Below are 20,509 nucleotides of genomic sequence, written 5' to 3' on the forward strand. Positions count from 1 at the left end.
CAGACCATTTGTTTCATGGGGAACCTAACCATTAACTTCATATCCACCACAACATTTCAACAAATCCCCCCCCCCCATTTATCTCCTCTAATTATCTTACCTCATTACCAGAGACATGCACACCAAGGAGTATGGCAGTAGGGGTGGACAGAGTGATCCAACCCCCCCCCCCCATCTGCAAAAGTCATGGGCCCCTTACAAACCACTCTAGCCATGAAACACCTAATTTGGTTTCAGAATTTGAGTTTGAGGAGCACTTGCCATAACTGACCATTAGGTTGTATGCTCCCCTTTGGCCATGGGTCCTGACAGCCCTATTCCCCAAATAGTCAGTTTGCCCCTTTGTGGCAGGAAATGAAAAGGCAATTGCCTCATTCTAATACATTGCCAGACTGATTGATAACATGGATAACATTACCTGCACTGGATCTCAGCAGTTCTTGTCTTGAGCCACAATTGGTCTTTTTGGTCTTGTTTGGGGATCTCTGGAGTTTTCGGAACACATAGCAGATCCTCCATTGCCCCAATGATAATCTCCAGTAGATGTAGAATATATACAATCGATCAGCCATAAAGTTGAGACCACCTGCCTGCTATTGTTTCACCTGACTCATTGAGGCATAGACTCCACAAGACCTCTGAAGGTGTCCTCTGTTATCATGCCATAAGACGTCAGCAGCAGATCCTTTAAGATGCGAGGTGGGACCTCCATGGATCTAAATAGATTTTCCAGCACATCCCACAGATGTTCAATCAGATTGAGATCTGGGGAATTTGGAGGCCAAGTCTACACCTTGAACTTTGTCATGTTCCTCAAACCATTCTTGAACAATTCTTGCAGTGTGACAGGGGCTTTCAGAGGCGTAGCTAAGTTCTCCAGCACCCGGGGCAAAGATTCAGTTTGGCGCCCCCCCCTCCAACCTCTTTCACGACAACTCCTTCCCCCTCGCCATGTTTGTTTTCTCTACCACTCAATGACGTGTCATTTCTTTTCCACATTTCTTTTTATGTAACTCGAGCATAAAACCATTTGTACATTTTACAAGCAATATATTTCTATACACAACACCAGAACCAAGCTCAGTACATAAATACAACACCAGCAAAAATACAGCTCAATTTAGTGCAACCCCTGCCATATAGGTATGTACGGTGTAAAACTACAGCACCCAGCATGGCCCGAACAATGGTAAGGATATGGAATTAAAAAGAGTTCCAGATCCAAATAACACAGGCATGAGCTCAGTACAGTCAGTAAGGTGCCAACCAGGGTGAGAAAACTAGTATATTAAAGGCATGAAAAGACAAAGAAAAGGGAAAAAGGATAAATAAGAAAGAAAAGAAAAATAAAACAGAAAGAAAACGGGAAAGGTGAGAATAACCTCTGGAAAAACAGGCACTCGGCTCAGCACAATTATAGAAAAAAATATCATATTTATTAGCAAAATTAGTTAAAGGGAACCTGTCACCAGCATTTCACCTATTGAACTTTACTTAACCCTCACTGGCCACTGCTATCAAAAGTTCATTGCCGTTATCCCCTCTCCTAAACTCCTCCTCAGAATGTAAATAACGGTCTGCAAACATTTCACGCTTTTTATCGTAATAATCTGGTGTCCCTTTGTGCGCGCACACAAGAAAAAGACATCAATACATAAGCGCAGGATTTTGTGTGCTGGGGGAAGGCGAGGAGCTGTCAATCAAAAGTAAGGAGGCGGGGCAAACCCGGACAGACCTGAGGAATCTAGATATGACTCTTTTCAAACGAAGATTTGACTCTTTTCAAACAAAGATATGACTCTTTTATGCTCATTAGCATACGGTGTGGGATCACTAAAAAACTGAAAACTAAAGCTACAGAGCCGACTAAGAAGACAATTATAGAACCGATAAAAACACAGGGACATATACAAAAACACCGAAAAAGGCCATACTTACAAATGGACACAGCCAGGTCAGAAATGCTGATGAAGGAGTGAGCAGGTGCTTTAAATAATAATAGCCACTCCCACTAGTCTTGAGGGGAGTGGTGTGTGGTACATGGGATGTGTAGTAAGAAATAATAAATGAATAGTGTGTGTGCAAGTGTAATACTATAAGTGAAATATAGGGGCAGTAATAAATGAAGTGCCTCAATAGAAATAAATGGATAATGGGGTGCAAGTGAGTGAAACATGGAGGGATAGTGTGTACGTCATGAGGCACAACGTGTATAGCCAGGTAGAAGACAATTATAGGTTATATAGAAATTATTTTTCACCCATTACCACCAGGTATTGATGGTTTAATAGGTGAAATGCTGGTGGCAGGTTCCCTTTAAAAGAAACAAGGTAGCACGAATTGCAGTCCCTTATATAAACAACAAAATGAAACACAAAAAACAAACACATACATAAATTTACAAACATAAAAGACGTCACATACCCGGCCGGGTCATAAGTAAATTAGCCCATATATAAGAGCATGTAGATTATGCTCAAAGCACAATGCATTTAATTGCAATCAAGTTTCAAGCACAGAGTGTAGTCATACAAAAATACTTAGTTGAAGTTTAAGCACATATGACTCATGCAAGTGTGGGAGTAAATGAAATCCCATACAGTGAAGGGATTAAGCCGAGGGTAATGATCCAGCTGGTGTGTATCACGTAAGCACAAATGCCTGATTAGCTGTGGCTGTATAGTGAAAGTTCATACGACTCAGACGGTGATCAATCAAACAAATCGACACTGACAGACATTTGTCACGAAGCGGGTTAGTGGACCCACTAGGCCGTACCGCCGTAGCGGGGAGGCAGCTGGCCATAAAACAGGACACCCCAGAAATACAATGTCCCGCACAAGGGTACCTGGATAGTCCAGACGGTGACCGCAGCTCTGGCGCAGATGGAGATGGGTGCAGCAGATAGCGCCAAACGTGGCGGAAGACACAGGAGTCGCAAGTTGCGCCAGACGTGGTGAATTCCTCCGGACGTGGCAGATGACACAGAACGTGGCGGATTCCTCCGGACGCGGCAGATGACACAGGACGTGGCACGACTTGATTCTAAGGCACAGCACGGGAAACAGGAACGGGGAACAAGGCACGGGTCACAACTGGAATGGAAAACACTAAGGGACCATTTGCAAGACAGACTGGGAAAACTAACAACGCTCAGGCAAGGATTAGAATGCCAGGGGCCTTCTAATAGACCAGGAAATCGTGGCAGTTGATGATGATGACTTCCTCCTATTTGCGCGCGCTGACCCTTTAAGGCCGGGCACGAGCGTGCGCGCGCTTCCTACGGGACGGGACACAGCCGAACAGAGCGGAAGTGAGCACTGGCGTCTCCTAGGAAGGAGATGGGGACCAGCGCTCACGGATCCATGGCTGCGGGCGTCGGGTGGTGAGTAAACCCGACGGCCTGCGGCCATGGACGCTACAACATTAAGCGTTAACCACAGAAGGGCACTGGCTGTTGTAAAGTAGCCTCAATAGCATGTGGAAAAGATTAAACTGCAGCATATATTCATCACTTCATTAATATGTGAAGAGGGTTTAACTGTAGTATATACTTATCTCTGTCAAGTGTGAAGTTTTTTACCAGCAAGTTTAGCTGTGTAGATGGGATGAGGGTCGTTCGTCCTAGTCAGATGTCTCCTTCTCCAACTTGTGGAGGGAATGTAATAGGAATCCCAGTGACAGCCAGCTGATCAGCAGGTTTAGATCATACGGAGCCCAGCAGAGCACATCATGTGCAGCCTCGCTCAGACCGCGCTTGTATTCAAACAGTGTGTTGGATCAATCCACGTACTCCCAGCATGTGACGTCAGGACACAGACACTACGCTGACGCGTTTCGTCACCTCGCGACTTCCTTAGAGCGTGCATACAGACAATAGAAATGGTCATCTATTTAAGCAGGTCAGTAACTAATCAAAGATTCGTGTCGATATTGCTCGGTCCAAGATAACAGCAAATGCACTGAATGGCTCGGTTAAGTGTGTGCATTTGTCTTTCATGTTGAAAATATATACACATATATACATATATCTGATTGGATATGCAAACAATATAAAGTAAATTTAAATAATAATATATTTTTTAATAAATAAAATAAAAAATAATAATAAAAAATAAATAAATAATAATATATAGAAAAATATATTATGGAAAAATAAAATAAAAAAAAGGGTGGAGAAAAGGGGGGGAGAAAAGGAAGAAAAAGAGGAGAGAAGAGGGGGGAGGGGGAGAGAAAGGGGGATGGGGCCTGGGCTCCAGGAGCTTAATCACACTCTGGGTACAGTCGTGCGAATCGGGTCCTGGAGCCAATGTCTCATCAGAGAAACATATGAAGCTTCAATTCACTATTCAATCCCAGGGGAGTAAGGGATTTAAGATTATAAATCCACATACTCTCTTTTTGGAGTAGCAGCCAATCACGATTGCCACCCCTATTATTCCTGGGAAGTTGATATATAGCCTTGAAAGTTAGTCCCTCTGGCGATTGTCCATGACATTCTTTGAAATGCATAGCTAGAGGGCTCCTTTCATCTCCATTTCGTATATCTATCATATGTTCCGAGATTCTCACTTGTAACTGTAGCGTCCATGGCCGCTGGCCATCGGGTTTACTCATCTCCCGACGCCCGCAACCATGGATCTGTGAGTGCTGGTCTCCGTCTCCCTCCTAGGAGACGCCAGTGCTCACTTCCGCTCCGTTCGGCTGTGTCCCGTAGGGTGTGCGCGCACGCTCGCGCCCGGCCTTAAAGGGCCAGCGCGCGCAAATAGGAAATCGTCATCATCATCAACTGCCACGATTTCCTGGTCTATAAGAAGGCCCCTGGCCTTCTAGTCCTTGCCTGAGCGTTGTTAGTTTTCCCAGTCTGTCTTGCAAATGGTCCCTTAGTGTTTCCCGTTCCTGTTGTTACCCGTGCCTTGTTCCCCCTTCCTGTTTCCCGTGCTTTGCCTTAGTATCAAGTCGTGCCACGTCCTGTGTCATCTGCCACGTCCTGTGTCATCTGCCACGTCCTGTGTCATCTGCCACGTCCAGAGGAATCTGCCACGTCATGTGTCATCTGCCATGTCCAGAGGAATATGCCACGTCCAGTGTCATCTGCCATGTCCAGAGGAATCTGCCACGTCCTGTGTCATCTGCCACGTCCAGAGGAATCTGCCACATCCTGTGTCATCTGCCACGTCCAGAGGAATCTGCCACGTCCTGTGTCATCTGCCACGTCCAGAGAAATCCGCCACGTCCTGTGTCATCTGCCACGTCCGGAGGAATCCGCCACGTCTGGCGCAACTTGTGGCTCCTGTGTCATCCGCCACGTTTGGCGCCATCTGCTGCACCCATCTCATCTGTGCCAGAGCTTTGGTCACCGTCTGGACTATCCAGGTACCCTTGTGTGGGACATTGTATTTCTGTGGTTTCCTGTGGTTTGGCCAGCTGCCTCCCCGCTGCGGCGGTACGGCCTAGTGGGTCCACTAACCCGCTTCGTGACAGTACGCTCAGGCCATGGACCCCGCTGGTCAACCTGAGACTTTGACGACACAAGCCATGCTGGCCGAGATGGAGGATCTCCAGTCACGACAAGACCAGCTCCTCCTGTTGGTGAACGCCATAGACCATCGGTTGCTCACTCCAACCACAGTCGTCACCACACCCGTCCCTGCGGTTCCGCCTTCTACACTTCCTGTCTGTACCGGTACCAACCCCCTGTGTTTCTTGCCGCTACCTCCACGCTATGACAGAGATCCGAGGTCCTGCAGGGGATTTTTACATCAGTGCCTGATCCATTTCAGACTACATGCCAGGTCCTTCTGTTCGGATGACGTCAGGATCGCCTTCATCATCTCTCTCCTTACTGGCAAAGCCCTAGCATGGGCCAATCCTCTGAGGGAACATCAGGGACCAGAGACCCGGGACTTGCAGTGCTTCTTACGGAACTTCCGCTCGATCTTTGAGGAACCTGGGAGAGGTTCTTCGGCTGCTGCATCCTTGCTAACCCTACACCAGGGAGATCTCTCCGAGGGCGAGTATGCCATCCAGTTCCGTATCCTGGCTGCTGAATTGACCTGGAACAATGAGGCTTTGGTGGCTACATTCTGGCAGGGACTGTCTTCAGGGATCAAGGACGAGCTGGCTGCTCGCGATCTGCCATCTACCCTGGACGATCTTATCCTACTCTCCTCCCGGGTTGACATGAGGATCCGGGAGCGTTCCCAAGAGGTTCTCCGGGGGAGAGAACTTCCCAGGCAGGCTGGATTCTGCTGTTCCGCAATCCTCCTCAGTCGTCCCACCAGAGGATCCGATGCAGGGTAATTATGTCAAATTGTCTACCCAGGAGAAACAACGCAAATGCACTTCTGGACTTTGTCTGTATTGCGGCCATGGAGGCCATATTGTGCGTCTGTGTCCCCAGAGGCCGGAGAGACCCCATTGCCTAGGACTGATTGGAGAGACAACCCTAGGTGGAACGGAATCTAACAGAGCATTCGCTTCCAAATTGACTATTCCTGTGACCCTGGTATCCGGCGACAGGACGCATCAAGTCTCTGCCTATCTTGACTCTGACTGTGCTGCAAACTTCATCCAGAAAGAGCTGGTGGATCACCTTCAGTTGCCTACAGTTCATCTTTGGCTGTTGCCTCAGTTAATGGACTGCCTCTGCCTGATCCCATCATCTCTAAAACCAAGCAGTTGAAGCTCCAGGTTGGAGTACTTCATTCTGAATTTATTTATTTCCTTGTTTTGCCCAAGGCCATCAATCCTGTTCTGCTGGGCCTGCCTTGACTTCGACTACATGCCCCAGTCCTGGACTGGAATTCTGGAGAGGTTCTACAATGGGGCTCCAAGTGCCATGTTCGTTGTCTGCTGCAGATCCATCCTGTCAAGCCTCCTCTGCCTCAGTCGGTGGCGGGACTGCCCCCCATTTTGCTCAGTATGCAGATGTTTTCAGCAAAAAGGAGGCTGAGACGCTGCCTCCACATCGGACCTATGACTGCCCCATTGAACTGGTTCCTAATGCCTCTCTCCCTCATGGACGGGTATATCCTCTCTCCTTGCCTGTGTCTCTATCCATGTCTGCCTATATCAAGGAGAATCTGGAGAGGGGTTTTATACAAAAATCTTCCTCCCCGGCTGGGGCTGGATTCTTCTTCATTAAAAAGAAGGATGGATCCCTTCGTCCCTGCATTGACTACCGGGGCCTCAACCTGATCACAGTCAAGAACAAATACCCGTTGCCACTCATCTCTGAGCTGTTTGATCGCATACGAGAGGCCCAAATTTTTTCTAAGCTAGACCTGCGTGGGGCTTACAATCTAGTCCGGATTCGCTGGGGTGATGAATGGAAGACGGCATTTAACACCCCTGGAACGGGCACTACGAATACCTAGTGATGCCCTTCGGACTGTATAACGCTCCCACAGTGTCTCAGGAGTTCGTTAACGATATCTTCCGGGATCTACTCTATGTCTGTGTTGTTGTTTATCTCGATGATATTTTGATTTTCTCCCCAGATCCGACGACTCATCGGAGGCATGTCCGTCAGGTTCTACTACGATTGAGGGAGAATCATTTATACGCCAAGTTGGAGAAGTGCGTCTTTGAGAAGAGTTCTCTGTCCTTCCTGGGCTACATCATCTTGGATCAAGGCCTCAAGATGGATCCTGAGAAAGTGAAGGCTGTCCTGGAGTGGCCACGTCCCCAAGGCTTAAGGGCCATACAGCGGTTCCTGGGATTCGCCAATTTCTACCGGCAGTTTATTCCTAACTTCTCTTCTCTGACGTCTCCCATCTCGACCCTTACCAAGAAGGGTGTGAACGCCAAAGTGTGGACTCCAGAGGCAGAGTCCGCATTTATTAGCCTCAAGAGGGCCTTCACTTCAGCCTCGATCCTCCATCATCCTGACGTATCTCGGCAGTTCTCACTGGAAGTGGACGCTTCCTCTGTTTGTGCAGGTGCACTTCTGTTCCAGAGGAGCTCCAAAGGAAAGGCAGTAGTATGTGGCTACTACTCTATACTGTTTTCTTCTGCTCAGCACAATTACTCCATTGGAGATCGGGAGCTACTGGCCATCAAATTGGCTCTGGAGGAGTGGAGACATCTTCTGGAGGGCGCTGCTCACCCCATCCTGATCTTCACCGACCACAAGAACCTTACCTACCTTCAGTCTGCATAACGACTGAATCCCCGTCAAGCCAAGTGGTCGCTGTTCTTCACCCGTTTCCAGTTTGTGCTCCACTACCGTCCCGCGGACAAGAATGTGAGGGCCGATGCCCTGTCCAGATCATTTGAGACGGAAGACACGGTGGAGTTCCCTCAGACCATCATAGACCCGTCCTGCATTGTCACTGCTAATCCTCTGCAGGTTAGAGACATCCCTCCTGGGGGGACTTTTGTTCGGTTGGCAGACAGGAGAAGAATTCTCAGCTGGGGACATAGTTCTAAACTTGCTGGGCACGCTGGTTTCCGTAAAACCCGAGACCTGATTGCTCGTCACTTTTGGTGGCCCACGCTACCTAAAGATGTCCTGGACTTTGTCTCTTCTTGCACAGTGTGTGCCCCTAACAAAGTGACTCACAGCAAGCCTGCTGGCCTGCTTCAGCCTCTGCCTGTATCCAATGCCCCCTGGCAGCACATTGCGATGGACTTCGTCACAGACCTTCCCCCCTCAGCAGGATGTAACACTGTCTGGGTGGTGGTGGACCGGTTCTCTAAGATGGCTCATTTTATCCTGCTGACAGGCCTACCTTCTGCTCCTCATCTGGCGAGTCTCTTCATTCTGCACATCTTCCGCTTGCATGGCTTGCCTCTTCACATCGTGTCAGATCGGGGTGTTCAGTTTACCTCAAAGTTCTGGAGTGCTCTCTGTAAACTCCTGGATGTGAGTTTGGACTTTTCCTCTGCCTATCACCACCAGTCCAATGGGCAAGTTGAGAGGATCAACCAGATCATGGAAAATTATCTCCGCCACTTCATCTCTTCACAGCACGATAACTGGGTACAGCTTCTTCCATGGGCCGAGTTTTCTTACAACAACCACACAAGTGAGACCACCACTTCCACTCCGTTTCACATCATGTACAGTCAACATCCCAGAGTCCCTCTTCCTGTATCAACTCCATCTCAGGTACCCGCTGCTGACTCTGCATATGGGGACTTCCTGCAAATCTGGCAACAGACCCGGTCCTCTATTTTGCTGGCGGTAGATCGCATGAAGCGAAAGGCAGATACTAAGAGAAGAGAGCCGCCTCAGTATCTTCCTGGGACTAAAGTCTGGCTCTCCTCTCGGAACATTCGCTTGAGGGTGCCTTCATACAAGTTTGCTCCCAGGTTCCTTGGTCCTTTCGAGATCCTGCAACAAATCAACCCTGTCTCCTATAAGCTGCGGCTGCCTCCTACCCTCAGAATCCCTAACTCCTTCCATGTGTCCCTCCTGAAACCAGTGGTCCTGAACCGCTACAGCAAGACTTCTAGTTCCACAGTTGCTTCCAGCGGTCCTTCTGATGTATTCGAGGTAAAGGAGATCCTGGACTGCAAAAGGGTAGGAGGAAGGACTTTCTATTTGGTGGACTGGAGAGGGTTTGGTCCTGAGGAGAGGTCCTGGGAGCCAGAAGAGAATCTCAGCGCTCCTGCTCTTATTAAAATGTTCCTCTCTCACTCTGGCCCCAAGAAGAGGGGGCCTAAGAGGGGGGGAAACTGTAGCGTCCATGGCCGCGGGCCGTCGGGTTTACTCACCTCCCGACGCCCGCAGCCATGGATCTGTGAGCGCTGGTCTTCGTCTCCCTCCTATGAGACGCCAGCGCTCACTTCCGCTCCGTTCGGCTGTGTCCCGTAGGGTGCGCGCGCACGCTCACGCCCGGCCTTAATGGGCCAGCGCGCGCAAATAGGAAATCGTCATCATCATCATCATCTGCCACGATTTCCTGGTCTATAAGAAGGCCCCTGGCCTTCTAGTCCTTGCCTGAGCGTTGTTAGTTTATCCAGTCTGTCTTGCAAATGGTCCCTTAGTGTTTCCCGTTCCTGTTGTTACCCGTGCCTTGTTCCCCGTTCCTGTTTCCCGTGCTTTGCCTTAGTATCAAGTCGTGCCACGTCCTGTGTCATCTGCCACGTCCAGAGGAATCTGCCATGTCCTGTGTCATCTGCCACGTCCAGAGGAATCTGCCATGTCCTGTGGAATCTGCCACGTCCTGTGTCATCTGCCACGTGCGGAGGAATCCGCCACGTCCTGTGTCATCTGCCACGTCCTGAGGAATCCGCCATGTCTGGCGCAACTTGCGGCTCCTGTGTCATCCGCCACTTTTGGCGCCATCTGCTGCACCCATCTCATCTGTGCCAGAGCTTCGGTCACCGTCTGGACTATCCAGGTACCCTTGTGCGGGACATTGTATTTCTGGGGTTTCCTGTGGTTTGGCCAGCTGCCTTCCCGCTACGGCGGTATGGCCTAGTGGGTCCACTAACCCGCTTCGTGACAGTACCTCTCTTATGGTTTTCCCTACGTATATTTTTCCGCAGGGACAGAAAATCAAATAAACGACCATAAGAAAAATTAATTAAGAAAAACTTGTACAGTACATTGAATTTTTTGTTACCGATGGAGTCATAGAAAGTATTGGATTTTTTTACAAATTTACATTGTGGGCATGTACCACATTTAAACATCCCTTTCAAATGATACTGTGGCCATGCTGTAATGTCTGATCTTTTAAACTCGGATCTCACAAGAAGATCACGCAGGTTAGGTGCTCTTCTAGAGGTCATACTTGGATAATTACCTATCATATCTTGTATCTCTTTACAGTGTCAGATGTAACCAATTATTTCGTAAGATCTCCCTTATCTTTTGACAGTGTTGTCCAAAACCTGATATAAATCTGACTCTACTGGGTATAGTGAGATTTAGAGTCATATTATCCGGTTGGCTAGTCATTCTTATCTCCTGACTATGGTTATATAAAAGGGATTTTCTATCAGTGTGTAATGCCCTATTATATCCACGTTTTATGCATTTTCCAGACTATCCCCTTTGTTTAAATCGAAGTGCCAAATCCTGCGCTTCTTTTTTAAAAGTATATAGGTCAGAACAATTCCTGCGAAGACGCAGGAATTGACCTACAGGAATCCCCTGGATTAAGGATTTTGGGTGATGGCTTTGAGCCAATAAAAGACTATTACCAGCAGTAGATTTTCTAAAGGTGCATGTCTCTAGTCTATTATTATTCCTCTTGATCATGGGGTCAAGAAAGCTGATCTCCTGAGTACTGGCAGTATATGTCAGTTTGATATTGCAATCATTGCAGTTGAGAAATCCAACAAAGTCTCTCAACTGGTCATGTGTGCCATTCCAGATCATGAAAACGTCATTGATGTATCTATACCAACAATGCACATATCTCTTAAAGAGCTCACAAGGATAGACAGCCACCGATTCCCAATAGCCAAGGTAAATACAAATACATAAATACAACACCAGCAAAAATACAGCTCAATTTAGTGCAACCCCTGCTGTATAGGTATGTACAGCGTAAAACTACAGCTACCAGCATGGCCCGAACAATGGTAAGGATATGCTAGGAGTTGCTGTTTCACAAAAAAAAAAAATCATATCATAATCATGTCACGTAGCGGGTTAGTGGACCCACTAGGCCGTACCGCCGCAGCGGGGAGGCAGCTGGCCAAACAACAGGACACCCCAGAAATACAATGTCCCGCACAAGGGTACCTGAATAGTCCAGATGGTGGCCGCAGCTCTGGCACAGATGAGATGGGTGCAGCAGATGGCGCCAAACGTGGCGGATGACACAGGAGCCGCAAGTTGCGCCAGACATGGCGGATTCTTACGGACGTGGCAGATAACACAGGACGTGGCGGATTCCTCCGGACATGGCAGATGACACAGGATGTGGCGGATTCCTCTAGACGTGGTGGATTCCTCTAGACGTGGCAGATTCCTCTAGACGTGGCAGATGACACAGGACGTGGCAGATTCCTCCAGACGTGGCAGACTCCTCTGGACGTGGCGGATTCCTCCGGACGTGGCAGATTCCTCTGGACGTGGCACAACTAGATACTAGGGCAAAGCACGGAAACAGGAACGGGGAACAAGGTACGGGTAACAACAGGAACGGGAAACACTAAGGGACCATTTGCAAGACAGACTGGGAAAACTAACAACGCTCAGGCATCGAACTAGGGGGCTGGACCCCTCTTATAGCCCAGGGTACTCACGGGTCAAAGGTCGTTCAAGATGTCCAGTGTGCACGCTGCCCCTTTAAGAGCGGGGACGAGCGTGCGTGCGCACCCTGCGGGCTCCGGCGAAGGTGAGTGGATGCAAGCGCTGGCGTCTCCTGAGGAGGAGGCTGGGGCCAGCGCTTGCCGACTCGTGGCTGCGGCTGTCAGCGGGAGGCTGGAGCTGACAGCCCGCAGCCACGGACGTTACAGTATCCCCCCTCTTACGCCCCCTCTTCTTGGGACCGGAGCGAGAGAGAAACTTCTTTAGAAGAGTAGGGGCATTGAGGTTCTCCTCTGGCTCCCAGGACCTCTCTTCGGGACCAAACCCCCTCCAATCCACCAAATACAAGGTCTTTCCTCTCACTCTCTTGGTGTCCAAGATCTCCTTTACCTCAAAGATGTCCGAGGAGCCGCTGGGAGTCTTGCAATAGCGGTTTAGGATCACAGGCTTCAGGAGGGAGAAGTGGAAGGAGTTGGGAATCCTGAGGGTAGGAGGCAGCCGAAGCTTGTAGGCGACAGGGTTGATCTGCTGCAGGACCTCGAATGGTCCAAGGAACCTGGGAGCGAACTTGTATGAAGGCACCTTCAAGCGAATGTTCCGAGAGGACAGCCAGACTTTAGTCCCCGGAAGATACTGAGGCGGCTCTTTTCTCTTAATATCTGCCTTTCGATTCATGCGATCTACTGCCAGCAAAATAGAGGACCGGGTCTGTTGCCAGATTTGCAGGAAGTCCCCATATGCAGAGTCAGCAGCGGGAACCTGAGATGAAGTCGACACAGGGAGAGGAACTCTGTGATGTTGACTGTACACGATGTGAAACGGAGTGGAAGTGGTGGACTCACTTGTGTGGTTGTTGTAAGAAAATTCGGCCCATGGTAAAAGCTGTACCCAGTTATCGTGCTGTGAAGAGATGAAATGGCGGAGATAATTTTCCATGATCTGGTTGATCCTCTCAAATTGCCCATTGGATTGGGGGTGATAGGCAGAGGAAAAGTCCAATCTCACATCCAGGAGTTTACAGAGGGCTCTCCAGAACTTAGAGGTAAACTGAACCCCCCGGTCGGACACAATGTGAAGAGGCAAGCCATGCAAGCGGAAGATGTGCTGAATGAAGAGACTTGCCAGACGAGGAGCAGAAGGTAGGCCGGTCAGCGGGATAAAATGAGCCATCTTAGAGAACCACCCAGACAGTGTTACATCCTGATGAGGGGGGAAGGTCTGTGACGAAGTCCATCGCAATGTGCTGCCAGGGGGCATTGGGTACAGGCAGAGGTTGAAGCAGGCCGGCAGGCTTGGAGTGAGTCACTTTGTTAGAGGCACACACCGTGCAAGCAGAGACAAAGTCCAGAACATCCTTAGGTAGCGTGGACCACCAAAAGTGACGAGCAATTAGGTCTCGGGTTTTACGGACACGGGCGTGCCCAGCAAGTTTAGAACTATGTCCCCAGTGGAGAATTCTACTCCTGTCCGCCAACCGAACAAAAGTCCTCCCAGGAGGGATGTCTCTAACCTGCCGAGGATTAGCAGTGACGATGCAGGACGGGTCTATGATGGTCTGGAGGGACTCCACCGTGTCTTCCGTCTCAAACGATCTGGACAGGGCATCGGCCCTCACATTCTTGTCTGCGGGACGGTAGTGGAGCGCAAACAGAAAACGGGTGAAGAACAGCGACCACCTGGCTTGACGAGGATTAAGTCTTTGAGCGGACTGAAGGTGAGTGAGGTTCTTGTGGTCGGTGAAGATCAGGATGGGGTGAGCAGCGCCCTCCAGAAGATGTCTCCAATCCTCCAGAGCCAATTTGTTGGCCAGCAGCTCCCGATCTCCAATGGAGTAATTGCGCTCAGCAGAAGAAAACAGTCTAGAGTAGTAGCCACATACTACTGCCTTTCCTTTGGAGCTCCTCTGGAACAGAAGTGCACCTGCACAAACAGAGGAAGCGTCCACTTCCAGTGAGAACTGCCGAGATACGTCAGGATGATGGAGGATCGAGGCTGAAGTGAAGGCACTCTTCAGGCTATTAAATGCAGACTCTGCCTCTGGAGTCCACACTTTGGCGTTCACACCCTTCTTGGTAAGGGTCGAGATGGGAGACGTCAGAGAAAAGAAGTTAGGAATAAACTGCCGGTAGAACTTGGCGAATCCCAGGAACCGCTGTATGGCCCTTAAGCCTTGGGGACGTGGCCACTCCAGGACAACCTTCACTTTCTCAGGATCAATCTTGAGGCCTTGATCCGAGATGATGTAGCGCAGAGAAGGGCAGAGAACTCTTCTCAAAGACGCACTTCTCCAGCTTGGCGTATAAATGATTCTCCCTCAATCGTAGTAGAACCTGACGAACATGCCTCCGATGAGTCGTCTGATCTGGGGAGAAAATTAAAATATCATCGAGATAAACAACAACACAGACATAGAGTAGATCTTGGAAGATGTCGTTAACGAACTCCTGAAACACTGCGGGAGCGTTACACAGTCCGAAGGCATCACCAGGTATTCTTAGTGCCCGTCCCGGGTGTTAAATGCCGTCTTCCATTCGTCACCCCGGCGAATCCGGACTAGATTGTAAGCCCCACGCAGGTCTAGCTTAGAAAAAAAATTTGCCCCTCGTATGCGATCAAATAGCTCAGAGATGAGTGGCAACGGGTATTTGTTCTTGACTGTGATCAGGTTGAGGCCCCTGTAGTCAATGCAGGGACGAAGGGATCCATCCTTCTTTTTAACCAAGAAGAATCCAGCCCCGGCCGGGGAGGAAGATTTTCGTATAAAACCCCTCTCCAGATTCTCCTTTATATAGGCCGACATGGATAGAGACTCAGGCAGGGAGAGAGGATATACCCGTCCACGGGGAAGAGAGGCATTAGGAACCAGTTCATTGGGGCAGTCATAGGTGCGATGTGGAGGCAGCGTCTCAGCCTCCTTTTTGCTGAAAACATCTGCATACTGAGCAAAATGGGGAGGCAGTCCCGACAGCGACTGAGGCAGAGAAGGCTTGACAGGATGGATCTGCAGCAGACAACGACCATGGCACTTGGAACCCCATTGGAGAACCTCTCCAGAATTCCAGTCCAGGACTGGGGCATGTAGTCGAAGCCAAGGCAGGCCCAGCAGAACAGGATTGATGGCTTTGGGCAAAACAAGGAACGAAATAAATTCAGAATGAAGTACTCCAACCTGGAGCTTCAACGGCTTGGTTCTAGAGGTAATGGGATCAGGCAGAGGCAGTCCATTAACTGAGGCAACAGCCAAAGATGTCTCCAGGGGAACTGTGGGCAGCTGAAGATGATCCACAAGCTCTTTCTGGATGAAATTTGCAGCAGAGCCAGAGTCAAGATAGGCAGAGACTTGATGCGTCCTGTCGCCGGATACCAGGGTCACAGGAATAGTCAGTTTGGAAGCGAATCCTCTGTTAGATTCTGTTCCACCTAGTGTTGTCTCTCCAACCAATCCCAGGCAATGGGGTCTCTCCGGCCTCTGGGGGCACAGACGCACAACATGGCCTCCATGGCCGCAATACAAACAAAGTCCAGAAGTGCGTCTGCGTTGTCTCTCCTGGGTAGACAATTTAACATAATTACTCTGCATCAGGTCCTCTGGTGGGACGGCTGAGGAGGATTGCGGGACAGCAGAATCCAGCCTGGGAAGTTCTCTTCCCCGGAGAACCTCTTGGGAACGTTCCCGGATCCTCATGTCGACACGGGAGGCGAGTAGGATAAGATCGTCCAGGGTAGATGGCAGATCGCGAGCAGCCAGCTCGTCCTTGATCCCTGAAGACAGTCCCTGCCAGAATTTAGCCACCAAAGCCTCGTTGTTCCAGGTCAATTCAGCAGCCAGGATACGGAACTGAATGGCATACTCGCCCACGGAGAGGTCTCCCTGGTGTAGGGTCGACAAGGATGCAGCAGCCAAAGAAACTCTCCCAGGTTCCTCAAAGATCGAGCGGAAGGTCTGTAAGAAGCACTGCAAGTCCCGGGTCTCTGGTCCCTGATGTTCCCACAGAGGATTGGCCCATTCCAGGGCTTTGCCGGTAAGGAGAGAGATGATAACGGCGATCCTGATGTCATCCGAACAGAAGGACCTGGCATGTAGTCTGAAATGGATCAGGCACTGATTCAAAAATCCCCTGCAGGACCTCGGATCTCCGTCATAGCGTGGTGGTAGCGGCAAGAAACACAGGGGGTTGGTACCGGTACCGACAGGAAGTGTAGCAGGCGGAACCGCAGGAACGGGTGCGGTGATGACTGTGGACGGAGCAAGCAGCCGATGGGCTATGGCGTTCACCGACAGGAGGAGCTGGTCTTGTCGTGACTGGAGATCCTCCATCTCAGCCAGCATGGCTTGTGTAGACAACGTTGCAGGTTGGCCTGAGCGTACTGTCACGTAGCGGGTTAGTGGACCCACTAGGCCGTACCGCCGCAGCGGGGAGGCAGCTGGCCAAACAACAGGACATCCCAGAAATACAATGTCCCACACAAGGGTACCTGAATAGTCCAGATGGTGGCCGCAGCTCTGGCACAGATGAGATGGGTGCAGCAGATGGCGCCAAACGTGGCGGATGACACAGGAGCCGCAAGTTGCGCCAGACGTGGCAGATTCCTCCGGACGTGGCAGATAACACAGGACGTGGCGGATTCCTCTGGACGTGGCAGATGACACAGGACGTGGCGGATTCCTCTAGACATGGCGGATTCCTCCAGACGTGGCAGATTCCTCTAGACGTGGCAGATGACACAGGACGTGGCGGATTCCTCCAGACGTGGCAGATTTCTCTGGACGTGGCGGATTCCTCCGGACGTGGCAGATTCCTCTGGACGTGGCACGACTAGATACTAGGGCAAAGCACAGAAACAGGAACGGGGAACAAGGTACGGGTAACAACAGGAACGGGAAACACTAAGGGACCATTTGCAAGACAGACTGGGAAAACTAACAACGCTCAGGCATCGAACTAGGGGGCTGGACCCCTCTTATAGCCCAGGGTACTCACGGGTCAAAGGTCGTTCAAGATGTCCAGTGCGCGCGCTGCCCCTTTAAGAGCGGGGACGAGCGTGCGCGCGCACCCTGCGGGCTCCGGCGAAGGTGAGTGGATGCAAGCGCTGGCGTCTCCTGAGGAGGAGGCTGGGGCCAGCGCTTGCCGACTCGTGGCTGCGGCTGTCAGCGGGAGGCTGGAGCTGACAGCCCGCAACCACGGACGTTACAAATCATACCACCCATCATCTCGCTGCAGATCATACAGTGACTACAGTGCTGATTAGAGGCAGAATAAACATTTACATTAGGTGACTCACCGGTGATGTCTCATATTCTAGTTATTTTTCTCCATCTGGTCCAGACCTATATGATGACTTCTCCCGGTCACAGCCCATTTCTGCAGTTTGCCGCTCAGATGTCTTCAGCTTCTCACTTTTCCAACATTTCTACACCTATAAACAAAGATAAAGTTCTCATTATACCACACACTACACCCCTAAATACAATAGCGCCATACACTGCACCTCTAATTATAATAGCATCATACACTGTGTCCCACACACACAAACCGTGCCCCCTGTATATAGTGCTCCACTGATAGCCCACCCCTGTATATAGCCCCCTGCAGATATAGCCCACCCCTGCATATAGTGCTCCATAGATAGCCCATCCTTGTATATAGCCCCCCTGTAGATATAGCCCACCCCTGTATATAGTGCTCCATAGATAGCCCACCCCTGTATATAGCCTCCCCTGTAGATTAAGCCCACCCCTGTATATAGTGCTCCATAGATAGCCCACATCTGTATATAGCCCCCCTGTAGATAGAGCCCCCCGTAAATAAAGCCCCCCAATAGATAAAGCCCCCCATAGATAAAGCCCCTCTTGTAAATAAAGCCCCCCTTGTAGATAAAGCCCCCCTTGTAGATAAAGCCACTCATAGATAAAGCCCCCCCCCCCTGTAGATAAAGCCACACACTTTTTTTATTACAATAAAATAACAAACTATTCAAACTCACCTTAATCCCGCTCCCACGCCGGCGGGCAGCAATGGAGACCTGCTCTCTTCTGCACAGGTCTCCTGGGGGTTGAACGAAGCATCTATGAAAGGCGCTGATTGGCTGGGCAGGATGACTTTCCCTGTCAGTCAGCGACTTTCATCGAAGGAAGCGCGATACCACTTCCCCTCTGGAAAAGAGCTGAATGGCCGGGCACGAAACATACCCGGCCATTCAATGCTTCTAATTGTACCTGTGTCCTATAGAAGCAGATACAATTATAGTGCAGGAGGGGATGGCGCTGGCGCCCCCCTCTAAGTTGCACCCGGGTCACATGCCCCGCCTGCCCCCCCTAGCTGCGCCCCTGGGGGCATTATCCTGATGAAAGAGGACGTTGCCATGAAGGGGTGTACTTTGTCTGTAAAAATATTTATGTAGGTGGTACATGTCATAGTAAAATCCACATGAATGCCAGAACCCAAGGTTTTCCAGAAGAACTTTGCCCAGATCAACACACTGCCTCCACCGGCTTGTCTTATTCCCATAGTGCATCCTGGTGCCATCTCATGTAAGTGAAGTATACGCATGCGGTAATCCACATGATTTCAAAGAAAACATGATTCATTATACCAGGCACCTTCTTCCATTGCTCCATGGTCCAGTTCTGATGTAGCCAATTTTGGCGGCAGACAAGGGTCAGCATGGACACTCTGACCAATTTTCGGCTACAGCTCCCGCAATGCTAGCTACAATGATCTGTGTGTTCTGAAACCTTTCTATCTGGCCATTGTCAAAGTCGATCAGATCCTTACACTTACCCATTTTTCCTGCTTTCGAAACATCAAATTCAAGAACTGACTGATCACTTCATCTATCCCTCTATCCCATATCTATCTATCTATCTATCTATCTATCTATCTATCTATCTATCTATCTATCTATCTATCTATCTATCTATCATCATCTTTTATGAAAGGCTATATTATTTCTATAGGTATCTTTTCATTTTATCATGTTTTGCAGGTCGTAGAGTATGTGTTGGAGAAAAGTTGGCGAGAATGGAGCTCTTCATCTTTTTTACCAGCCTACTACAGAAATTCATGTCCTGCCTCCCTCTTGGGGTCAGTGAAGTAGATCTAATCCCAGGTGTTGGATTTACTATGGCTCCAATTCCTCACAAAATGTGTGCTATTCCCCGGATCCAATAAGCAAAAATATAGAACGATAATGTACTTGATAGAATATGTAAAAGGAGTGCGCTGTTCTGTAATGTTTATGTCAGGGGATATTCTGAAAAATAGATACGAGAGGAATGCTGTGTACTGATGTAGCAAAAACCACCTTGAAGAGGAGCTGTCGCCTCTGCTGACATGTCTGTTTTAGTAAGTACTTCTAGTACCCATGTGTGAAAGTGATTAGAATGTTTAAAAGATAACATTTTGCATGGACTCCATCTTGTATGGTAGGCGTCCATTTTGGATCGTTGGAATCCATCTTTTGGCCTGAAGGAGCCATCTTGAGATTAATAAGTAAAAAGTAATATGTCAGCAGATGTCTTGAAGCAAATCTATGTTATGTGTTCTTGAATTTAATGTTTTATTACTCTTGTAAGGAGCAGATCAAATAGCCTTGGTCGAATGGACAATGACATTGTTTACCATGAGGGAGGGGATTCAGCCCTCTGTTTGAATGATTTAAACTTATCTGCAGTCTCCATTCTCTAGTGTCATTAAGAAGTAGACACATTAACTTGTGTATCTGAAATGTGTGTCTTCCCCATGGGACAAGGTTCAGGCCACCTGGGGCTTGGAGGGTGAAGAATTATTATAATGCATTGAAATATTCTCATCGGCTGAATCAGAGTCATTATCATATTGTAGATGATTGGCTGAAACTAAAGCCTACACCTTTCCTGTCATTATACTTATATACTTGTTTGGATCAATAAACCGCAGAGTAGGATTTTGAGCATACAAGCATGGTCTCGTGTTATCTTTTCTCTCAGATATATATATCTATTACCTATGATTTGGAAACTGGATAAATCAGTGGAGGGCGGGTATCGGTTAACATACCCATTACAAATTTCAGTCTGAATATATTTTGGCCCATGATTGCGTTAACACCATGAAACAACAATTCAGGAAAATCTTTTCTTAGAACTCTATGTTATGCTGTTCCTCTGTTATTCTTCCTAGAAATCTATGTATAAATTGACAACTGGGTATTACCACAGGACCGGACAGGACAGAGTGTGCTTACACTGTCGTTGTCAGTACACAGAATTCCTCTTCTCTATTTTGAGATGACACTAAACTGTGTAAAGTA

The 20,509-nt window shown here is 49.1% G+C and overlaps 1 pseudogene; it reads left to right on the forward strand.

Annotated features, from left to right (window-relative positions):
* Positions 1-20,129, forward strand: part of LOC142760370 (cytochrome P450 2K1-like) — a 41,531-nt pseudogene extending 21,402 nt beyond the window's left edge.
* The last annotated feature ends 380 nt before the right edge of the window (positions 20,130-20,509 follow it).

The sequence above is a fragment of the Rhinoderma darwinii genome, chromosome 4 (genome assembly GCF_050947455.1).
Source record: "Rhinoderma darwinii isolate aRhiDar2 chromosome 4, aRhiDar2.hap1, whole genome shotgun sequence".
Lineage (NCBI taxonomy): Eukaryota > Metazoa > Chordata > Amphibia > Anura > Rhinodermatidae > Rhinoderma > Rhinoderma darwinii.